General features: G+C 39.4%; 1 long non-coding RNA gene across 3 annotated transcripts in view; it reads left to right on the forward strand.

The window, feature by feature from the left end:
* Positions 1 to 205: 205 nt before the first annotated feature.
* The window catches only part of LOC109910782, a 40,901-nt gene continuing 28,438 nt past the window's right edge, over positions 206 to 12,668 (forward strand). The window contains exons 1-4 of one of the 3 annotated variants that reach the window (XR_007262627.1): positions 206 to 1,322; positions 4,259 to 4,288; positions 8,421 to 8,485; positions 10,585 to 10,972. This is a non-coding gene — a long non-coding RNA (uncharacterized LOC109910782). Of the gene's footprint in view, positions 1,323 to 3,393; positions 4,289 to 8,420; positions 8,486 to 10,584; positions 11,002 to 12,668 lie in introns of those variants that run through there. The other 2 variants (XR_002257920.2, XR_007262628.1) reach the window with 2 other exon arrangements.

The raw sequence follows: 12,668 nt of genomic DNA on the forward strand, positions 1-12,668 counted from the left end.
ACAGTGTGAAAACAGGCACCCTGGCCCAACAAGTCCACACCAACCCTCAGAGCATCCCACCCAGAACCATCCCCCTATAACTCATCTAATCTACATATCCCTGAACACAATGGGCAATTTAGCATGGCCAATCTGCATAGCCTGCACATCTTTGGGCTATGGGAGGAAACCGGAGCACCTGGAGGAAACCCACGCAGACACGGGGAGAATGTGCACACTCCACACAGACAGTCACCCGAGGGTGGAGTTGAACCCAGGTTCCTGTGAGGCAGCAGTGCTAACCACTGAGCCACCGTGCTGCCCCCAAGTTGATTGTTGTTGAGGGTAAGAGGGTTGAATTACTTTTTCTGGATATTTGTAGTAAAACTATTGCAACTAGTTCTTCTATAGTGTAAAATGGGTTTGTGCTCTTTTTTTTCTGTTTTTACTTGGCAGCCTCTTGTGAATATATTCACTGACTGACTACCATGGTAATAACATTACAAAAATAAAACCTATGGTCTAACAAGCTAGATTTCACTCTAGGGTCTAACTTGGGCAATATTACGATCAGCTGGGATCATAGACACAGAAAATATGAGCAGTAGTAGGCTAATCAGCCCTTTGAGCCTGCTGTGCCATTCAATACGATCATGGCTGATCATCCAACTTGGGTACCCTGTTCCCGCTTTCTTCCCGTTCCCTTTTGATCCCTTTAGCCCTAAGAGCTATATCTAACTCCTTTTTGAAAACATTCAGTGTTTTGTCCTCAATCCCCTTCTATGACGGAGAATTCCACAGGCTCGCCATTTTGGGTGAAGAATTGCTCCTAATCTGCGTCCTGAATGTTTACTGTATCTTTACACTGTGATACCCCAACATATCACAAACTATCGTGGGTTTTTTGAGAGGCATTTGCACAACTGTAGGAGCAAACAAATGAATAACAAGTAAGCCAATACAACATTACAAAAATTACAATAGTTTTGAATTACTTGATAGAAAACATGCCTTGATTGTGAATTTCTTTAGCCAATAAAGGACCACTGGCAGATTCAAGTCGCAATTTGTGTATCATAGTTTAAATTTTTAGAATTGCTAATTCTTAATGTAGAAATCATCAGGTATTTGTCTTATTAATCGTACTAAGCTATTCACTGTATTGCTCTTTGATAATTATCTGCTGGGTTTACTGTCCTGATATTTAATATTCCAGAAATTAAATTATAGCTATCATTTCATATGACTGTTTGATATCTTAGGTGAAAATTAAAGAACATTTTAATGACGGAAAATAATTTCAGAAAGAAAATTATTGCAGTTTCTCCTTCACTACTCTCCTGGTAAGTACAGAGGTTAATGAGTATGGTCTTGTAGCAGACAGAAACATGGTGACAAGGAGATAAAGCTAAATATTCAGAAGTATATGGTTTTTGGAAAGGACAGGCAGGAAGTAAAGAGTTTTATTTTTATTCACTTCTGGTATGTGGGTGTTGCTGGCTGGCCAGCATTTGCCTAGTTGCTGTTGAGAAGATGATGGTGAGCTGCCTTCCTGAACTACTGCAATCCATGTGCTGTAGGTAGACCCACAATACCCTTAGGGAAAGAATTCCAGGATTTTGACCCAGTGTCATTTTCATGTTGTTAGATCTGTTCAAGTTGTGTCCCATTTAGCAGAGTGGTGGTGCCATAGAACACAATGAAGGGTATTCTCAAAGAAGTAGGTGGGACTTCGTCTCCACAAGGACTGTGCAGTGGTGGTCACTTTTACCGATACTGTCATGGCCAGATTAATCTGCAGCCAGTAGATTACTGAGGATGAAGTCAAGTATGTTTTTTCCATCTTATTAGTTCCCTCACCACATGCCACAGACCGAGGCCTTGAGGACCCCACCGGCTTGATCACTAGTGCTGGTACCAAGGTAGATTTGGTGGTTGACATTAAAACCTCCCACCCAAAGTACATTATGTGCCCTAGCCATACTCAATGCTTCGTCAAAATGTTGTTCAACATTGGGCAGTACTGATTCATTAGCTGAGGGAGGACAATTTGTAGTAATCAGCTTGAGGTTTCCTTGCCCATGTTTAATCTGATGCCATGAGACTTCGTGGCATCCAGAGTCAGTGTTGAGGACTCCCAGGGCAACTCCCTCCTGACTATATACCACTCTCGCCACCTCTACTGGGTCTCTCCAGTTGGTGGGACGGGACATATCCAGGGACAATGATGGTGGTGTTTGAGATATTGTCTGTAAGGTACGATTCTGTGAGTATGAATTTGTCAGGCTGTTGCTTGACTAGTCCGTGAGACAGCTGTCCCAATTTTGGCAATAGCGCCCATATGTTAGTAAGGAGGACTTTGCAGGGCTGACAGGGCTGTTTTTGCTGTTGTCGTTTCTGGTGTCTAGGTCAATACCAAGTGGTCAATTTGGTTTCATTTCTTTGTTGAGACTTTGTAGTGATTAATACAACTATGTGGCTTGCTAGAGGGCAGTTGAGAGTTGACCAAAATGCCGTGGGTCTGGAGTCACATATAGATCATAATTAGTTAGGATGTCAGATTTCCTTCCCTGATGGACATTAGTGAACCAGATGAGTTTTTCTGAAAATCAACAATGATTTTATAGTCATCAGTAGATTCTTAATCCCAGATTTTTGTTGAAAAAGAATGGTCCTGACCCGAAACATCAACTTTCCTGCTCCTCTGATGCTGCCAGGCCTGCTGTGTCCCTCCAACTCCACACTGTGTTATCTCTGACTCCAGCATTGACAGTTCTTACTATCTCCAGATTTTTGTTTATTGAATTCAATTTCCTCCGTCTGCCATAGCGGGATTCAAACCAGGGTCCCCACAACATTAGCTGATTTACCAGATTAATAGTCTAGCAACAATACACTGGGCCATCTTGGAAGTGTATCTTTGTTAGTACAGAATGGAAGAAGTAAGAAATAACCTTGAATCAGAAAATGTAGAATCTATATAGGTGGAAGTCAGAAATAACAAGGAGAAGATGACACTGGTGGAAGTCATCTATTAGCTCCCTTAACAGTAGCTATACTGTAGATCAGGAATAATTCAGGAGACAATTTGGGGTTGTGAAAAAGTGGTATATTAATCATGGGTTTTTTTTAATGTTGATTAAGAAAATCAAATTGGCAGAGGTAGCCAGAAGAGGAGTTCAGCGAGTGTATTTGGGACAGTTTCCTAGAACAATATGCTTTGGTTCCAGGCAGGAACCAGTGATTTTGGATCTTCTAATGTGTAATGAGACAGGTTTGATAAATTATCTCGGAGGAAAAGATCCCCTCCGAAACAGTGACCATAACAGTAGAATTTAGCAACAAAAACAGAAGTTGCTGGAAGCTCAGCAGGTCTGGCAGCATCTGTGAAGAAAAAAATCAGAGTTAACGTTTCGGGTCCGGTGATCCTTCTGGACCTGAAACATTAACTCTTATTTTTTTCTTCACAGATGTTGCCAGACCTGCTGAGCTTCCAGCAACTTCTGTTTTTGTTCCTGATTCACAGCATCTGCAATTCTTTCGGTTTTTACCAGAATTTAGCATTTAGTTTGAGAATGAGAACCTTGAGTCGGAAACAACTGTGCTAAACTTCAGGGTAATTACAAAGGAAAGAGGGCTGGAGTGGAAAGGAGTTTAGCAAAACAAAAACGGTTGTTGAACAATGGCAGATGTTTAGGTTAACCAATGGTGTTGAAAATAGTATGTTTTTGTTCTTTCAATGTAGCAAAGGTTAATAGTAAAGCAAAGGATTGGGTAAATTGAGAAAAAGCCAACAAAAGATGACCAAAAAATGAATAATGAGGGGGGAAATAAACTGAGGTAAATGGGTAAGAATTATCACAACAGGCAATAAGAGGTTCTTTAAAAATATAAAAAGGAAGGCCGAGGCATATAATACTGTGGAACCAGGAAATGGCAGGGGATTTGAATAGGGTAGAAGGCATTAATAGTATTCAAAAATACTAATTCAAGGGACAAAAGGTGGGGAACAAATAAATACACTATCATGAGAAAAAGGTATTATGGAAACTAATGGAGCTTAAGGCTAACAAGTCCCTTGGACCTAATGGTTTACATTATAGAATACTAGATTGTGGATGTAAGCGAGTAATACAGGCATTGCTACTTCATTAATTGGATTGATGACTATATGTTGGATCATACTAATATACACTCTAAACCTGTGATGTCAGCCTCATTTTGTTTTGAAGGGAGTTACTGTGCTGTGTTACAATTTGCCATCATTTTCCATTTCCAGGTTCGACCTGCCTGATCCTCTGAATTCCAGGTATTCACAATTTCTCCACATCTCTTATGTGGCGTTCATTGATTTTATCATTATTTTACCTATCATCTCATGTTATTGTCATTTCAATAATTTAGCCACATTCTGTTTTCCACTTTAGTGCTTTGCATATCCTTCTACATGATGTTCTCCTTTTTCTGTTCTTCTGTTCATGTTTCCCAGTCTTGATGAAAAGCCCACACCTAAGTGTAACTTCTCTGTTCTCTCTACAGATGCTGGCTGACCTACTCAGTGGTCAAGACTTTGTTTTCCTTTCTGTTTCCCAGCATTTACAATTCTTATTTTTGCTTTTTGTTCAGAGTACTTTGACTGTGATACTTTCCAAAGCTTTTTGTAAACCTCAACCCCAACCATCTTGAATGTGGATGAAAAACTTGAACAATCAAAATATGAATTTTGAAGTTTTAAACCGTAAACACAAAATTATGTAAAATCTGAGTTTTGCCAATAGTCAGGAATCATCTAGTTTGTAGAAGGCTTTCAGTGTTTGCCTTATGCATGAAAAATGTAAACCTCACTGTCTAACATTGAATATCCCCTGTGAAGCACATCTATTACTTAAGTGTTTGCATGTCATGGTACTGGCAAATAATGACAGTACTGTGGAAGTCATTTGTGAGACCTGTGAATTATAATTTCATCAAAGTAAAAAAATTGTTCTGTGTTCAAGTCGCTGGAAACAGCAGAGATTTAATTTTACATTTTGTGAAGGTTAAATGTGAAAAATGCATTCACTCAAAGTTTTTCATCTTGCACTCATCAGGACAATTTGCAAGAACATGAGTAAAAATGGAAACAAACATTTATCAGTATGTGTGGAGAGTACACAATGGATGACAACTAAATTCTGGTGGAGGCATTATCATGGACAAAGCAGTTGAGTGACTGTAAACTGCCCAGCTTTATTTAAATCTTAAACCTGACTGACTGGTCAGGGCATTATCTTGAGAATTGTACTAGTGAATGACTGTCACCTATTTTGTTGAGTTGAGACAGATTTAGTGCTTACTATCTGCAAAGAATAGGCCCTTACATGTTAGAACAGTACAGCACAGTACGGGCCCTTTGGCCCACGATGAAATTAATATATGTAGCTTCCAGTACACATAGGTGCTCAACGCTGAGAGCCTGGCACAGTCCTAAACTGGTTGTCAATGTGATTCTTCACACACTCAAGGCTATCCAGCAAATGTTGTCTAATTGCAGAATCACATTTGATGTTCGACACTGTATTTAAAGTTTTACAAGCACAGGCTGGTTAGGAATAATGAGTATCTTGCTTATTGCAAACAGCCAATGAGATATGCTGTTTGATACGATGGCCTGGCATCATACTAGCACTGAAATTCATAGAGCACATTATTCATTTATGTGAGAGACAGAACATACTCTTGGCTTGACAGCAACATCCTGTTGGTGGCAAATACCTCCCAAGTTGTATGTTTGCTTTGTGTGTATGTATGCCAAAGATCTTTAGACTGTACCTTCCAAACCCGAAACCACCTCTATCTAGAAGGACAAAGCCAACAGATACATGGGTATGCCACCTGCAAGTTCCCCTCCAAGCCAGTAACCATCCTGACTTGGAAGTATTACACCGCTCTTTCACTGTTGCTTGGTCAAAATCCTGGAATTCCTTTGCTACGGATGTTATGGGTCTTCCTACAGGACATGGACTGCAGCGGTTCAAGAAAGCAGCCTCACCACAACCTTCTCAAGAGCAACTAGGGATGGGCAGTGAATGCTGGCCAGCCAGTGGCACCCACGTCCCAGGAGTGAATTAAAAAATAACAGCTAGCTTTACCTGTTGTTCAAACGTCTGAAATGCCTTATCCTTAATATGAGGTAGACTGTTCTCTTTTCAGGACTAAGAGCTTTCAGGCCTTTCGTGAGTTTGTGCAGTCTGCAGTATTATTAGCTGATCAGGGTAATGTCCTGCATTAACCTGCAGACTGGCTTTGATCTGATTTATTTCAAGATCAATCTGGCATGGTGAGCAGATGTGTCAGACAACCATGTGACACAGGTGTATTGGACACTAATAATATTAATACACCGGGATCTGTTAGAAAGAATATGTGCACGCACTCCACCTTTTTGAACTCAATAAAATAGCTGACAGCCATTTTCTGGTTCATTTCTCAGGTTAATCCCTGACCAATCGCTGTCAACTCACCTAGTTAAAAACGTAAACATAGCCTGATAGTTAATAGTCAATTATAATGAACTACTACATTCTCTATGGCCTCTCCTCAACCAATCACCATCCACTTGTCAATCAGTCCACACTATCCTCCTCTCTCTCTGTCGAAATGTTGGTTTTCCCCTTTATTGGTATTCTCGTGAGCTGTCCTGACGAGTGCAAGATGAAAAGCTTTAACAAATGTTCTTTTCAGCAATATTCAAGTTCTATACTACCAAATGACTAAAAGACTGATAGAGTTCAACAAGGTGTAAACTGAACCATTTAATAAAAAAATTAAAAGAGCAAATGTTAATAGAAGAGAGAGAGTGGAGATGGATTAGGGCTTTGGCATGCAGATGAGAACGTTGAGGCACCTTACCAGCAGAATAATCGAAACTCTGATCACAGCCTTTCATACATTCTTAGCTGTACATTTGCCAGAGGACTATCAATGTAACAAATGTACTGAAGATGAGAAATGCACATAAACTGGATATGCTTGAAACAGGTGCCCTAAGACGAGATAAAATTTACACCTAGAAAGAGAGGGCTTAAATAAATAAAAAGGTCAAGAGTATTTAACAAATTTCAGCCTGAGAAAATATTGTTAAAGTATTATGAGAAATATATTGGTTAAAGTGCAGATTTTCAAAAGTTGCTTAAAAGAGCACTATAAAGGAGGTTCTTTTGGTTAGTAATTAAGAGGTGGAGTATTATAAAGAATTTAACAACCAGGTTAGAGGTTGGCTAAAGAACAGATTACAAAACAGTCATTAAGAGGTACTTTCCAAAGTGAAGCAAAAAAAGTGGTATTATCGAGTGTCAGTGTTGGGTCTCTTCTAAGCGTATGAACTCTGCTGAGTTATGTAGGGCACTAGTGCTGTGCACAGCTATGCAGCAGCCTGTCAATACCACACAGACTTCGTTTTGGGTTAGATTCTGTGCTAAAACATGTAAAGGTATCACACATTTAAACAATGTGCACAACAATGACAATGAAAGTGTCATTTTAGAGTAAACATTTGAGTTTACAATATCAAATTTAGAAATGATACAAAAATAGGTAACATTATTAGCTATGGAGAACGTGTCGACTAGTTTATTTAGGCAGTCATGTTGGATAAAACAATGCTTAGAAATGTGAGCTGGCACTTTTGGGAGGCAGGATAGGTAATAGACCCTAGATTATAAACTTTTTAAAAACAGCAGAACATTTACACTTTAGGGTTCAGATGCATGCATACACAACATAATCTTTAAAAGTAGGTGAACTAGTTTTTAAAGCCATAAAGAATATATAAATATGGGTATGGAGTACAAAAGTGGAAAGGTAATTCAAAACCCACATACAGGTGCAGTATAATATGAATCATTATTTTTCGATTACACACATTATTGCGCAGGAAGCTGGCCATCCTGCTTAAGAAATGGTGAGAGATTTGCCAAGATGCTAACAGGATAGCAAACACACATGCAAATTGGTGAACAAGAGATTTACAGCTTCATCGATCTCTTCCATATAATTTTGAATCCTGTGCATTATAATGCAGACACATTTCACCTGGAAGCCATTTGATCTCCTAGGATTAGCAGAAAAGTAGATAAAAGCCCCACTGTATTAGTGGTGTGGGGGGAGATAATTGTAAAATTCTTCTTGATCCCTGTAAGCGATTAATGCTTTTTCAGGAGAATAATTCATATTTTTTTATACCTGTATTATTTGTGAGGTGAACTCCGTTCCAGTCAGAAACATGTCCAACCCCATCAACCTATCCTGCTTGAAAATTCTTTAAGGCGATGTGCATGGTCCGGAGGGAGATATATAAATTATCTTTTTTTAAATAATACAAAAGTTTGGCTTGTTGAGATAGTGAAGCTTGACCAAAAACTACATAACATCTCATAACATTTAAAAATCTGTCTTTGTAGGTGAAGTGGACTCGAAGACCAGACATCATGGAAGGAATCGGAAAGAAATGCGAGATGAAACAGAGGTAGGTAGTGTAGCCAGATCCATTAGCAGGAGTGTGCAACCCAGGAAGTTGGAATTTATTGAAAATTATTACATGGCTTTAATCTTTATTACCGTCAAACTGGGGGTAAAATTTAGAGTGATAGACTTCGTTATAGCCGTGTAAAATTGTTCAGTTTTAAAACAAAATGCAGATACACAGTTAGGCACATGTCCTGTTTGGTGGAAAAATCCATCCCATCTTTATAGCAAAGGGACCTTGATCAGATGGGCAAATGGGCCGAGGCATGGCAGATGGAGTTTAATTTAGATAAATGTGAGGCGCTGAATCAGGGCAGGACTTATACAGGTCCTGGGGAGTGTTGCCGAACAAAGAGACCGAGGAGTGCAGGTGCATAGTTCCTTGAAAGTGGAGTCACAGGTTGACAGGGTGGTGAAGAAGGCGTTTGGTACGCTTGCCATTATTGGTCAGTGCATTGAGTAAAGGAGTTGGGAGTAAAGGAGTTGGTCATGTTGCAGCTGTGCAAGACATTGGTTAGGCCACTTTTGGAATACTGCATTCAATTCTGGTCTCCCTGTTGTGAAACCTGGAAGGGTTCCAAAAAGATTTACAAAGATTTTATGGGATTGTAGGGTTTAAGCTATAGGGAGAGGCTGAATAGACTGGGATTATTTTCCCTGGAGCATCAGAGGCTGAGGGGTGTCCTCATAGAAGTTTATACAATCATGAGGGCCTTGGATAGGGTGAATAGCCAAGGTCTTTTCCTCAGGGTAGGGGAGTCCAAAACCAGAGGGCATATGTTTAAGGTGAGAGGAGAAAGATTTGAAAGGGATCTCGGAGGCGACTTTTTCATACAGAGAATGGTGCATGTATGGAAAGGGCTGCCACAGGAAGTGATGGAGGCTCGTACAATTACAACATATAAAAGGCTCTGGGTGGGTTTATGAATAGGAAGGATTTAGAGGGATATGGGCCAAATGCCAGCAAATGGAACTAGGTTAATTTAGGATATCTGGTCGGCATGGACAAGTTGGACCAAAGGGTATGTTTCTGGGCTGTACATCTCTATTGCTCTATGATTCTATTGTATTAAATGACAGATATGCGCACGCACACACACATATTTGTGTTTATACGATAATGGCAAAGTAAATGACTCAGTTTCACTCCTGTCTCTTACTTTAGAAAGTTATTGGTTTGTGGATGCCATTAGAACATACCCATGTTAGGTTAAAAACAGCAGAAAGACACCGAGTCATATTTCATTCTAGTTCTAAATATCCAGTCTCACTGCACAGACATGTTCAGGTAAAGTAGCTAAGATGACCCCAGCAAGCTGCTACTGCATATGTCTCAATATCTAGCTGGACGCATCAGTGGTTCAGGAGCAGTCTTGTGTGCTCTATTCCCTTGGTTGCAGAGACACAACAGGAGGGAGGATAGCTACCTGCTGTAAATCACAACAGGGTAAAGAGAATGTTCTTCATTGAAGTATAAGACAACTTCAACATTGTTCATACACCAATGTCCAGTGGAAAAGAATGTTGGAATGTGGGGGAAATACCAGTTACCTCTGCCACCTGCCCACCCACCACACTGAGTTCTTGATCTTGAGTGCAGTGATGTAGTAGTGTTTAAAATCATGAATTGTTTCTGTCAAAACCAAGGGCACAGATATAAGATAATCAGCAAAATTAATCAAAGGCAACATGAGGAAACTCAGTGAGTTGATGTGATCTGGAATGCACTACCTCAAAGGGTGATGGGAGTAAATCCTAAAGTGAATTGAATAAGTAACAGGAGGAAGAAAACATTGCGGCGTTATGGAAAAGAACAGGGGAATAGAATTAATTGGATAGTTCATCTAATGCAGTAATACAGCATTCTCAGAGATATTAAAGGGGATTTGTTGGTTAATATACAGATATATGCAACTATTGGACCTCAACAAGAGCCAATATGTTAATCAAAATTGAATATGTAATATTTATTCTATTTAACAAGATCAATTTTATAGAGCTAGTTATGGATACTGCACCCCAGATGATAGAAGCATGTGCAAATGCACTTTATAAATGATTTTTATAAGGCTAATCAAATGCAAATACTTTCTTTATAAGGTCACAGTAACACTGCAGTTGTAAAGACCCCCCATGAATGCCTTACGGATCCTGTAATACAAGGCACAAAATCCCTGTTGACCAAAAGCAAAAGCAGATATAAAACACCAGGACTAGAGCTCAAAACTGAGTTTTTTTTAAGGATGATGTAACCAAGGTGGATAGATGTGGTTAAGATGGATGAGAAGGTAAGAAATGATTTAATTGAGCAATGGAGCAGGCTCAAGAAACTAAATACTTTGCTCCTGTTTTCAAGTTCTAATTGTGAGATGGGATTTAGGGTGCAAGAATTTCAATTTTAATTACGTTTTGCATATTGTACTTAAATGGGCCCAGACTAAAAAAGCACATTGAAAGCTCAGTGTAACTAAAGGCGAATTCTGTTTTCTGCAATGTAAAATAAATATTTTTAGAAAAAAAAACCTGTTGTCTCTTTATCTACAAACATTGAATTCTGTGGTGTCTCAATGACCTTGAAGAACTAATATCATTCAAAGTGACCAATAAGAATTGAATCCATTGGCAGTTACGCATTATTAAAACTGTTAGAAATAGGACCAGGAGCAGGCTGTTCAGTGCCTGGAACCAGTTCCACCATTCAATAAAATCATGGCTAATCTGATATCCCTCAAGGCCACTTTCCTGCCTTTTCCCCATAACACTTGATTTCCCTACAGAACAAGAATCTATCTATCGCAGTCTTAAATATACAAAAGGACTCTGCCCCATTGTTCTCTGTGACAAGCAGTTTCAAAGACTATCAACCTTCTGAGAGAAGAAATTCTTCCTCATCACATCCCTTTATTCTGAGACTATGCCCCTCTGGTCCTGGACCCTCCCATGAGTGGAAACGTCCTCTCAGCATTTAATCTGTCAAGCCTCTTATGAATCCTACCTGTTTCAACAAGCTCACCTCTCATTCTTCTAAACTCCAGTGAGTAGATTCCCAACCTGTTTAATCTTTGCTCATAAGACAATGCATCTATATTGGGGATCATCTGAGTGAATCTTCTCTGAACTGCTCCAATGAAATGATACCTTTCCTTAAATAAGGAGAAAAAATTGCTTACATTACTCCAGATGTGATCTGACCAGCACCTTGTACAGTTGTAGTAAGACTTCCCTTCTCTTATACTCCAGCCATATTGAATAAGGGCCAACATTTCACTAGACTTCCTGATCACCTGTGCGCTCACTTTCTGTGTTTTGTGTGTACGTACCCTCAAGTACCTCTGTGTTGCAGCTTCTCTCCATTTAAATCATATTCTGATCTTTTGGTCTCTTTTCCAAAATGAACAACATCACATTATCCTACATTATATTCAATTTGCCCACTTACATAACCTATCAATATCTCTCTGTAAACTGTATCCCTCTCACAGATTGTTTTTCCACCATTTTTTTGTCATCTGCAAATTTGGCTGCAGTACAGTCTCTTAATTTCTCCAAGTCATTGGTATATATTGTAAACTTTTGAGGTCACAGCACTGATCCCTGTGGAACCACACTGGTCATAGTTATCAACCTGAAAAAGGTATCTCTACTCACTGTTTCCTACCCATGAGCCAATTCTCTGTCTATGCCAATATACTACCTCCCACACTATGTGTTCTTATCATATGACAACCTTTTGTGAGGCACGTTGTGGAACATCTGGAAGTTCAAATACAACACCTGTACTGATTCACCTTTATTCACTCTGGTTGGGACTTCCTCAAAAGCTCTAATAAAGTAGTCAGACACGATTTTCCTTTCATGAAGCCAAGCTGACTCTGCTTGATTACATTATGATTTTCTGCTATTACTTCCTTGATAATTGATTCCAATACCTTTCCAACAACAGATGTTAGGCTAATCGGTCTATGCTTACGTGCTTTTTGCTTCTCTTCATTTTTGAATAGGGATGCCACATTAGCAGTTTTCCAAACCTCTGATACTTCTCCAGAATTCACTGATTATTTGGAAAATTACAATGAATGCATCCATTATCTCTGTAGCTACCTCTTTTTGAATCCTAGGATACAAGCCCTCAAGGCCATGGGACTTGTCTGCCTTCAGCCCCATTAGTTTGTCTTATAATACTT

This window comes from Rhincodon typus, chromosome 8 (genome assembly GCF_021869965.1).
Source record: "Rhincodon typus isolate 14 chromosome 8, sRhiTyp1.1, whole genome shotgun sequence".
In the NCBI taxonomy this organism is placed as follows: Eukaryota; Metazoa; Chordata; class Chondrichthyes; order Orectolobiformes; family Rhincodontidae; genus Rhincodon; species Rhincodon typus.